The sequence below is a fragment of the Wyeomyia smithii genome, chromosome 2 (assembly GCF_029784165.1).
Source record: "Wyeomyia smithii strain HCP4-BCI-WySm-NY-G18 chromosome 2, ASM2978416v1, whole genome shotgun sequence".
Lineage (NCBI taxonomy): Eukaryota > Metazoa > Arthropoda > Insecta > Diptera > Culicidae > Wyeomyia > Wyeomyia smithii.
In genome coordinates this window covers 184854124-184866248 of record NC_073695.1, presented here as the reverse complement: position 1 = coordinate 184866248, position 12125 = coordinate 184854124, and the positions used below count along the sequence as shown (strand labels likewise).

Here is a 12125-nt window from a genome sequence, read left to right as displayed (position 1 = left end):
TCAGTTATTCTAGATTAGAACGATTGCATAATATGCTTTCGATATCTATCTTAACATAGGAAATTTTTTACATAATAAAAATTACAGCCTTAAGTTCAATTATTTACAATTAATAAGCATTGAATTTGGCTTTAGTCCTTCATATACGACCTGGTTCGTCGTCATTGTTATAAAGTATCCAAACCAATTATATTCAAGCAAGAACAGTTCTAACACTATTAGACATGAATATTATACTATTCCTGTAACATTTTTTCAATTGAAAGGTAAGTTAAAATAAATTTTAAACAAAAGTATGACTGTAATTTTTTTGATCCTGCTTCGAACTACCGATGATCGTGGTTCAAACTTCGAACTAGCAAGCTTCCTCATATCACCGCTAGAGTCGCTACGCATTTTTTATATTTCAGTCAAAGCAGTCCAAATATTTAGTAACTTTTTGGTAAATTAGTATGCTATTAGGGGTTATCCATATCCGTTCAGTATTTGTTTGAGTCATTGAAAGAATATTGCATATTGGAACAGTAAAAAAAACTTTCGCACGATTCAATCAGTAGTTCGAACCAGGATCATAAAATGGTTCAAACCACAATCAGCATGGTTCGAACCTGGATCATTATTTTTCTGTCATTAAATATCGAAAAGTAAGTCATTCAGGCATTGAAATACAGTTTTGAGGTCTACAATATAATCGTTATAAGTGTGTTTTCACATTAAAAATCAATTTTGGTACATAACTGCCATCATTTATTAGAAACGCTGAGATCAACCCGAGTGTATAATGAAAAACGCTGAAACTAGCTCGAACCAGGATCAAACACCCTATTTAGTTGGTAATGCAGTGCTATTATTATTATTATTTTTCTTGAATTAGGACTGTTTACACAAAAAAGCCATAATTTTATTAAAAAATATGATTAAATCGCAAGCTTTCCTGGGCGTTTTATACATGCTTACCCTACAAACTAACCAAGTTTGTTGAAAAAAATGTCCAAAATCAACAAAACGTTTTATAATTCTAGTTCGCTATGCGCAAACTGCATTGAAAAAACAGGACACGCTCCATCCAAGTGAATCATCAAATGGGTATGACAATGACTCTGCATTGTTATTTGAAGAATTTTTTTTATCAAGTTCAATCATTTTTCATTTTCGTTTCAAGTAGTCGCGCACATTAACCTACATCTATGAACCGCACTTTATGATTCCAACATCCCTTTCAAGTGAATCGCACTTGAATCTACCCCACTGTTTCATAACAGTGATCATCATGTGGAAAACACTTTCAGTTGATTTGTTTTGTTTTTATTAGCAATACTCAGAGGGAGTATCTCTCTCTCTCTCTCTCTCTCTCTCTCTCTCTCTCTCTCTGAGTATCTCTAGTTTTTATATGTCAAATGACGTGACGTTTATGCCTAAAAGTAGAAAAATGGCGACGGATGAAAAGTCAGCGAGTGTCATACGACGTTGAGATTCGACGATTTTCCGGACTACATCTGTGAATTTTGGCAAGGTAAGTGGTTTGGTTTCCGTAAAAGAATCGAATTCTAATTTTACTTTTATTTCGTTCTTCCATCACTAAATTACAGAGATTCTGATGTAAGCATCTTTTCGCTAGAGGCAAGTATTTGTTTACTAAAATATCAATTAATTGAATTAAATTAATTAAATTCTTTGTTTGCTTTACAGGCCTCTTCAACAGAGAAGGAAAATTTTATATTTAGTGATAAATTATTAAAATTAAAATTTTAAGATTTATAAATAAAAGAAAGGTTACATTATAGACAATCATTTCCATGCAGAACTGTTTTTATTTTAAAATCGAATAAAAATCACTCGAAGTTCGGTAAAAATTCATATGAGATTCAAAATCCAAACACTTTATGTCTATTTGTCATAACACGAGAATAGAAAGTGTTTACCTTTTGAAAATGAGGTGTTGCACAACTAATAATTCTAAAGTGTTTCGCATATGAATTATATATGTTTTGACCCGTAGGTACAGTAGGGCGAATTCAAGTGCAAAACACTTTATAATGTCGTGCCGATTTCTTTCAGTGTGACATCGTTTGTGCTCCGACAGACAAAACAAGTGTGAATACATCTTATTGGATGCAAAAAAGTTCCACTATTCCAAAACGCCTTGTAATCGACATGTAAAGAAAATGCAAAATTTTTCAATGTTAATAAATGTTTTACAGACGTTGTGCAATATTACAAAAAATGGCCCAGTTTTAAAATTTTTTATTTATTCTATTTGTTTCGACTGAAACTTCCGTCGTAATCGTGGAGATGCAGATGTAAACTCGGTCTCCAACAACAACGACTGACATTTTTTTTTTACCCTTACGACAGTGAGGACGTGGACGGCGCCTTTACAGATCTTAACAAAGCGGAAGCTACTGAATTGCTGTACATTGAAGATGGTTATCTAATCCCAAGTAACCATATACGTGGTTCTCCGTGCCGCTCTACTAGCTCGTTTCGAAAAAGACACTTTTTAACGTGTGAGGAAAAAAATCCGAACAACTTTTAAATTGGTTTACGATTTCGAAATGCTGCACATATCGAAAAATCCTTTTCCACAAAATAAAGATCCACTTTTATATAACTGGTAACACGACCAGTCGATTCTGTCAAGTGACGCTTTGTTGAGAAAAAGGCGTTGTCGGAAGAAGACCGGCGTAAATTGATTTTCAATTTTTGTGAGCGAAATAAAGAAAAATCTAAAAGGGAAGTCACAGACTAACAGACGTAACACTGGAACCTAGCTCCATAGCCACACAAAAACGTTCGGGCGCTGTCATGCAATCTCATACATATTTTGTAGCTCCCCATTTAACACATGCAGTAACGCCACCGACAAACTGACATGAATCCTTGAACAAAAATGTACGATTATTCTGCTCAAAAATTCAAATTTAAATACGTTACAACACTAGCGCCACACATACTTGGGTTCGTGCAACAACTCTACCGTACTACAGATGACCAGAGATGCCAGATGTGAAGGCTTGTCTTTATTTGGAAGACATTTGAGCTCGTATGAAGACGTGAAAGCCTAATAGTCGGCGGATTAGTTGAACACAATTTAGTGTGTTTACTATGATGTTTGGTAACTGTAAAAATTTCAGTAGAGATGTGTTCACAATATGTGAAAATGTGTGATGACATGTTTCGTGATGCGTGATGACATTTGGAAAAATGACCTGGCATCCCTGTAGAAGACTGATCAGCATTCTGTCATATCAAACGTCACGTCGGTTGACAGCCAATTTTGACATAAGCGATCGCTGCATTTTAAAATGACGGTTTTGGATTTTGATCAAATTTCAGAATCTAGTTTCATGTCAGTTTGTCGGTGGTAACGCTGGCGCTGATGTCGAAATACATGACGCAGCGCGACCACGACAGCAGATGGTGCTAGTGTTACTAACGTAAAGTACTGGAATCATCCAAACGATGATTTTATTGAGAATTTGTTCTACGTGTTATGTCTGTTAGTCTGTGCTAAGGTGTTCCACTATTTTAAAGATCTTGGATATAAAAAAAATCATACATTGTCATGTTGTCAAACTCTTCGAGAATGGAAATAACTTCAAAACAAAATCCGGTTCCGGACGAAAACACACTTTGCAAGAGAGCAAAGTTCGAGCGAAATTGAAGGCGGAAACGCATGGTCGGTCGGCGAAATCATATCGTGAGCTGGGCAATAAATATCAGATTGATCCAAAAACGGTGAATAAGTATCTGCATGAAATGGGTTTAAAACTTATAATATAAGTACCACAAAAATGACAAAGTAGTGTTTTGGCCAGACCTTGCATTGTCACACTGCCAATGGAACTTAAGCGGATTTGCGGCAAGGCAATATCGAGTTTATTCCGGTTACAATCCTCAAAATGTGCCACAGCTGTAGTCTATTGAAACTTTCTGAGCAAATTTGAAGCGAATGGTCTACCATAAAGGTTACAGGGCAAAAAACGTTGATTGTTTGATAGAAAAATCAAGAAGGAGCTCAAAATAATTGAAACATCCGAAATTCAGGAAGCTACAAAGCAAGTCACCCAGAAGATCAGGAAATCAGCGTAATGTGGAGCTGAGTTTTTCCTACGAGGTTTGTCAATGAGTTACATTTCTCGAATAAACAAACAAGTATAGAAAGCAAGCATTGAAAGTTTGTTCGGATTTTCTTCCTCATACGTTATGAATCAGATTATTTTTTTCTACAAAAACCACACAGCACAATGGTTAGAAAAGTAAGATTTCAAACCAAAATCCATTTTTTTATGTCAACCAGCATTTTTACTGTAGATGATTTGGCATATGAGAAAAGTGTTGTAATGACAAGGGGCTGTCAATAAACCACGTAAACTGAGGCAAATCTTATACTTCTTCGAAAAAACTTAATTCGTAACGCATTATTGTGCTAATTTACCCTTTTCTCAATGTGTTTTGTACCAAATTGCTACGACATACGAAGAGTTCCGTTGATAAGCCACCAAAGATTTAAAATTTACTGAAAAAATAAAAATTTTAATTCATTTTTTGTACAAAAAATTTTGCATATTTTCCACGAAATTTCAATAGATTCTTGAAGGGCATAAGTAGGGATCTTAGGTATAGTATCAGGAACTGTGCTTATGGGCTTTTCGAGAGGAATCGACGTAACGGCTGATTTGACGAGGATTGTCAAGCGATTCTAGACTAGAAGAATGCAGCGCGGGCATTGATTGTGCAGCAAAGAACCCGTCATAACGTGAGTCGATACAAGCAGAAACGAAGACAGCTGATCCATCTTTTCCGGGACAAAAAGCGCCGCCTGAAAGAGCTGGAGTGTGAGGAAATGAAGAAACACATAGATTCTACAGCACCTAAACGCTTCCCACGCAGGCTTTGTGTCGCGAGCTGAAATGTATCGGGATGAAGATGGAGGAATCTTGACGGATGAACGTGAGGTGATCGACAAATGGAAGCAGCATTACAATGAACACCCGAATGGCGCAGAGACAGAGGACTAAGACGGTAGGAGAAACGACTTCGTCCGCACAACGAACGAGGGAGACACACTGCCCCCATGATAAATGAAGTTAAGAATGCTATCAAACAGCTAAAGAACAACAAATCACCTGAAAAAATGGCACCGCAGCGTAGCTTAGCAAGCTGGGCCCGGATAAATCAGCTTCCTGTCTGCAACAGCTGATAGTCAGTATTTGGGATACAGAAAAGCTACCGGAGGAGTGGAAGGAGGGAGTAATATGCACAATATACAAGAAAAGCGACAAGTTTGAATGTGAGAACTACCGAACGATCAATATTCTCATTGCAGCCTACAAAGTGCTCTCCCAGATCATCTTTCACCGTCTCTCGCCGGATTGCTGGGAGAGTTATGAAACCGGCTTTGTGGATGGACGATCGACAACGAACCAAATCTTAACGCTGCAGCAGTTCCTCCAAGAGTGTCGCGAATACCAAGTCCTCACGCACCACTCATTCATCGATTTTAAAGACGCTTACGACATTGTCGACCGTATAGAGTTATCGAAAGATATGGACAAAAATGGCTTTCCTGCGAAACTAACAAGACTGATTAAGGCCACGATGGTTGGTGAACAGTGCTGTGTGAAAAAGTGCTGTTGGAAAAAATACAATAAAAAAGACAAGACGACGGTCTTCCTGCCTCCTGTTCAACATTGTCCTTGAACGTGTTGTTAGCGTGCGGCGTTTAATATGCAGGACATGATCTTAAATAAACTCAATAATTTGCTTCGCTGGCGACGTGGGCCTAGCCGGAAGGACGTCCTAAGCGTACACCAAGCTGAAACGGGAAACAGAAAAGGTTGGAATGATCGTGAATACGTCGAAGACCAAGTATCTGCTGGCAGGGAGAACCGAGCGCGATAGGGCTTGCATAGGCAGTAGCGTAGTGACCTATAGAGATGAGTTCGAGGTGATTGACGAATTTATGTACCTCGGATCATTGGTAACATCAGACCTCAACTGCAGCAGAGAAATCCGCAGACGTATTGCAACTGGGAGTCGTGCCTACTACGGACTCCACATGATGTTGAGGGCTGGCAAACTTTGTTCGCGTACCATGTACAAGACGCTCATAAAACCGGTAGTCCTCTACAGGCACGAGGCCTGGCCAATGCTCGAGGAGGACTTGTAAGCATTAGCCGTTTTCGAACGACGAGTGCTTAGGACCGTCTTCAGCGCAGTATGTGAGGATGGCGTAAGAAGGCGAAGAATGAGCCACGAAAGTCGCTAAAGCTAGAAGAACACAATGGGCGGGACATTTTGTGAAAATGCCGGACAACAATTTCGCGAAAATGTTCGTCTTAAAACCGGCCGTAGAGGTGGCGATGTGCTAGGTGGTTGGACCAAGTGGAGCAAAATCTTGGAAATGTAGGATGCTCAAGAAACTAAAGACAAGCTTCCATGGATCGAGTGCGTTGAAGAAACGTTGTGACGCAGGTGAAATCGTGAGGGATGTTCACCAGGATAGTAAGTAAGTATGTTGCTTTTCAAGGAATTTGTTTCGAAAGATAGAATTCAAAACGACGATATTATTGTTTTTCGCCACCAGAATTGCAAGTACACTTATTCATGATTCTGAACGATATTTGGAAACGAATTCGCAATGAGTTTTTCTTTCATCGAAATTAAGCAGCAGGAATATTGCGGTTGTTTCCCTACATAAAAAAAAAACAAACAAAACCTAAAAGTGATACTAAACCAGAGGGGTTGTGCAAGGATAATGGAGAATAACATAAGGCTGTTCGTTACGTTGAATGCATTTTTGCTTTCGAGAGTGATCATTCATTTAGCTTTCGAGGATTTCTGGGATCTATTTTTGGCTTCTTTACGATTACAGGAATATTCATATTGGGAAGTATTTGGGCTTGTTTGGCTATTTGCCAGAAACTGGAAGTCATCAGTTTTGATTTTAAAACGATATGTAGAATCAATTTCTGAATAAATGTCGTTATGAACACACATGGTTCCATTTACTTGATTAGTGCTCGAGTTGTGCAGAAATGTGTGTTCCATTTGTATGAGAAACCTCCCTTCTAGAGTAGGGAAGGGTGTCAAACTACCATAAAACAATTACTTGCTCCTGAAAACCCCCACAAGCAAAATTTGGTTCCATTTACTTGATTCGTTCTCGAGTTGTGCAGCCATTTATGTTCCATTGATATGGTAACCCTCCCTTCCAGAAGAGGGAGTGGTGTCAAACCACCATAAAAAAAATTCTCTCCCAAAAACCTCCACGCAGAAGTTTGTGTTTTTTTGTAAGATTTGGACCACTGCGACCATTATTTTGATCTTTTGTGGTCAGTTCTGTGTTTCAGTTGTATGAGAGCACTCCCTTCTAGAAGAAACCATGAAAACTTTCTTGTCCCCTAAAACCACCATACGCCAGCAGGTAAATTCGATTTTAAAAACCTACGTCGAAAGAAACATAACCCAAAAGAATGAAAAATTTCATCCTCAAACATACATTTGAAGTTAGAGCTCTCCAGAACTTATTTTAAAGTCGCTTTTTTGTAAGCATTCAGCAATATACTGTACTGGAATCAAACGCTCTCAAATTGGTGATATCCAATATAAATCGGGCGGTCTGTCACTACCAAATCGAAGGCTTTAGCCTAACTAATTTCTCGGGCGCAACGAATTCGAGAGTAGGTGTGGGCTTAATTCTTTGTTAATGTAAATCTATCAAACCAATATTCCAATATTGACGTGTCTGTTCCTGTAATTATGTAGTACACTCGAACTATAAATTGAAACTTTCGTTCCAATAATAACATAGGTACTAGGCCTTGCGGCACCTTAAAATGACATTCTCATAATACATGAGTATCTAATCACATATTGAATTGAAACTTCGAATAAGCTCATGCTTTCGAAGCTTTCGAACGAATGAACGATAGTATAAAAATTCACTTCGAGAGAAAGAGAGAAAGTTCGATGTTTTTACATCGGCTTCCAATATATATGCAGCATGCTCCAGAAAGAGCACTTCGTCTAGTAAATAGTATCGTCATAATTATTTATAGTTGCTCTGGTACATTACAATCCTAAAATATGTATGGTGTACCGATTTATTGGTGTAATCGATATTCGCTTGTTTGATTTCGGGTTTATCGAAATAGATTAGGTTTACATAGTATGTACTTCGATGTGTCACTACACGACGGAAGTGTACATTGAAGAATAATTTGTTTGCTGGCAACATGACGTGCAAACTAGATATTGTTTTCAGATTACAAACGTACACATAGAGGAACAAATTAGATTCTATGAAAACTATGTTTCAAATTTCCCGCAATCGCACAACCAGCGAGTGCGAGAGAAAAAAATCCGAAACCGGAAAATGTTATGCAAGCGCAAGTCGAAAACATCGCACACGGTGAAGGCCAACCCGAGCGGCCTCCTGTTGCACTGTAGTGGTACGAGAGGTAAATCCCGAGTAGTGCACGACCTCGAGCGTCCAAGCAGCTGACGGAGGCAACGATGCCAGCTGATGGGCCACGTAAGGATATGCTTCCATGCCACTTTGATGTGATACTTTTGCCAGTGCACACGTTCGTCCGTGGTTCGGTCCAGGTTCTGTCCGGTACGGTGGATAAGATTGTGTATCACCTGCACCTCCGAGTTAGCTTCACACTTTTCAATCAGTTTTCCCAGCCAGTGGTTCAGTTTTCCCAGCCAGTGGTTGACGGTTCGTGTAGTCGAGTGGGGTTTTAGCGTTTCACGTTGATCCAGTTGTGTGACGGGAGTTTGCGGAATACCGAGAGCAGATAACGCCGTCCTCGTCAGTTAGGGAAGTTTAGTTTGGTGGAATATTTGCATACTCTTCGCATTCGCAACTGCTTCGCTATCATCGGTGCCAGCGAGGGTCCTCACAGGTTGAGTGAGTACAGTACTTCAGAGTTTTTCAACCTACGGCAGTTTAAGGTAATTTAAAAGCGCATACTACTTTTTATGACGTTCTCGCCAAACAACTTTCCATTTAATATAAATAATGTGTTTCGATATTAAGAACTTTGATGGAGTGTTGGAAAATTAACAGTATAATACGTGTGTAAACAGTAGTTTGCATATGCAAGACACAACAGAATATGCAAATGAAGTAGATGTGTAGGATACAGCTCGCATTGAAACCCGTGCTGCCGAAAAGCAAAACTACTCCTTTACTTCCGCTACCAGTTGACGAAGGCGTTTACAAACATGCTGCACATGGTGATTACGCAATACTAACCGAATATCTCGGTGCACTCCCCTTTAGGATGATTCAAATTTCTGTGGTACCATGTTTGTTTCTCTGCATTAGATGTTTATATATAAAGTTTGGAAAGCAGTTGAAATAATCTTTATCAACCATATTATTAAATCACATTAAAGGTCAAATACAAGTGCAAGGTTGGAAGATTTTTTATGGTGTGCAAAGTTGATCTTTTAAAAACATATTTTGAAAAGCGCACGCACGGTGACATTTTATTCCTTATTATTTCGAAACCTTTTGAAAACTATGAAACAAAATACACATAATTTTCAGGACAAACCCCCACCAATTAGCCAATAATCAATCAAAGAAATGATTTTTGGTTTATTCGTTTAACCCTTAAAACCTTGAAAGTGCAGCTAGGCTGCAAATTATATGCTAAAAGTAGTTTTTCATTGAACAAGTTTTTCACGTTCTGCATTGAACTCTATTATCATAAATTGGTCCAATTTGGTGATTCATAATAGAAATTTATCAATTGTCTAGTGAGGCTAATTAATCAAATTTTGTTTTGTGGGTCATGATTACAATCGATTTTTGTTCAACTACTTAATAATTGACCCTAGGCCAGCACCAATCAAATTAGTTGATATGGCTGTTGGCAAAAATTTCATACCAGAATTTTGTTGTTTTGTGTACACTTCGGGTGACTTTCACTAAATTAGCGGGATCCCAAAAGTCATCATGTTTTGCATCATGTAGTTCTAATTTTAAAATTTCAACATAACATATCCAAAACTCGGAAAGGCAGCATGTTTTGTTGTTGAAGATATTACGATTGAGATAAACCGAAAAAAATGATTTTTTTTTTATGAAAAAAAGATTTTAGTTATGATTTCATGGTGAAAGGCGCAAAGAGCCCTAGTTTTGTGTGTTTCTGGTAAACTGAAAGTTTTCTACGAAACATGTAGAAAATTTAGAGATGCAAAATGTGTTGTTTTTGAGATACCTTTTCTTTCCGAACTTTGGTTGTGGAGATAACGGCCTTGAGTCATGCCAAGTTACATTTGCTACACAATTTAATCGTCACACCGATCGAATAAACCGTTTTGGTTTTAAAAATATTTGTGATCAACAATACCCTTTGTACCAAAACCCTTTCCACAAATTAGTCGGGATTCGAAAAGAAAAATACTAATGGTGCTTATTACGGGAGTCACTTCACGGTGAAATATATTTCACTCTCACGCTCACTTCATTTTTTTAGACCTATTCCCGATTCCACCTAAAGTGAGGTGACAAAAATCACAAATTGAGAATAGGACAAGTGAAATGAGATGGTTTCCCAGCTCAAAAACGTCTAAGTCCCAGAAAGTCGTTTTTTCCCGTTTTTTCAGATAACACCAGATCTTGACGTGTTCTGCATTTCTAAGACATTCGGCATCAAAAAAAAAATGTTTTTTTCGGTATCGAAAATTTCCTGAACTAGTTTGCGTTTTTTTCATCGGGCAAAAAAATGAAAAATTGACCGCATTAAGGCACGGATCAAACTCTGATTCGCTTCGTTACTGAAGAATGAATCCAATATTTACCATTAGATCACAAATCAATCAACTTTAAGACTTATGGCAGCTTCGTGGAATCATTTCACCGTTCAAAATGGTCGTGAAATAATTCAACGCGAAACGTCGCTTTTTGCTTTCTCACTTCACTGATATGACACTCATAATAAACAAGATTCCACGGCAGATGTCACTTCTCGACGTTTTTCTCACTTACGTGAGTCCCGTAATAGGATTTTGTTCACTTCACTCTGATTTTACCGTGAAGTGACTCCCGTAATAAGCACCAATAGCACAAAATGATATTTTTAGCCCACAAATTGGGACATTTTTTTATGAAATTGCTCATGAAATGATTCAAACTCAAGCATTAGCTTATTGATCAACAATGCATTTTCAAGCTCATAGAGAATTGTTTGATTAAATTTACATTTGATATCGTTTGCCAAAAATTGCATACTCAACGATTTTATAAAATTGTTCTCTTTAAACCCAAAATAGGTTAAGTTTTCTTCTCTGCTCATGAATCTGTGTGAAAAATTGGAAGGGAAACTTCAACAATCTGTCTAAATCGTAATCGTAGCTCGAGACCAATTACGAGTAGAATCATTCTACATAATAATTGAAAACTGACATCAAAGGTAAAACTTGATCTCTACATTCAAAATTGTTCCACATTCACCGCTAGTTATTGATCAATCATTATTTGTAACAAAACAACACAGGTGCGGCTGTTTGGACGAAAGAAATGACAACTAAAGAATCATGCCCATTACATTATTTGTATGCTATTTGCCACGAAAGTCTGGCTTCGATTAACCTTGAGTTGGGTTTCATGTGTCACGAGAAATTTCAACGCAGACATGTGCTTTATCCTGCTGCATCGCATGAAGTTTTCATTTTCAAGGATTTTTGTAGCCTTATACAGTTTGCTGATAAAAGAGGGCATACAACACTTTCCACCACACAACTGGAGGTTTAATTCGATAGCACATTGCTAAGTGTTTTCTGCACTCAAGCAAGCATACGTACTAGAGTTTTTGACGTAGGACTACGTCTTTGTTTTCTATACTAGATTACACTTTGTGAAAATGAAAATGAAACTGGCAAATGTTGCGTCAGATTTCAAACGGTTATAGCAAGCGAACGACTTAATGCATCTTAGTCATTTATATGTCGGTGGATAGATAAAATGTGTAACAATTTTTTGATATTATGTTCAACATTGTTGCTTTACTGCTTAATGGTGGAAAAAGGTGAAAAGTTCCAAGGTCAAGCTTTCCCATACATTTCCCTTGTTCTTGGCTTGCTTCCCAAGCACAGATAACAAT

General features: G+C 37.8%; 1 protein-coding gene and 1 long non-coding RNA gene across 3 annotated transcripts in view; one reads left to right on the top strand and one right to left on the bottom strand.

Annotated features, from left to right (window-relative positions):
* The window catches only part of LOC129723729 (uncharacterized), a 152583-nt gene that overhangs the window by 19201 nt on the left and 121257 nt on the right, over window positions 1-12125 (top strand). The window lies entirely within an intron of this gene.
* Window positions 1798-2630, bottom strand: LOC129723731 (uncharacterized). Of its 2 annotated transcripts, none has more exons than XR_008727802.1 (2): window positions 2345-2630; window positions 1798-2142 (listed from the first exon to the last, which is right to left on the bottom strand). It is a non-coding gene; the product is annotated as an uncharacterized LOC129723731 (long non-coding RNA). The 2 variants fall into 2 exon arrangements; XR_008727801.1 differs by having other exon boundaries at window positions 2351-2630.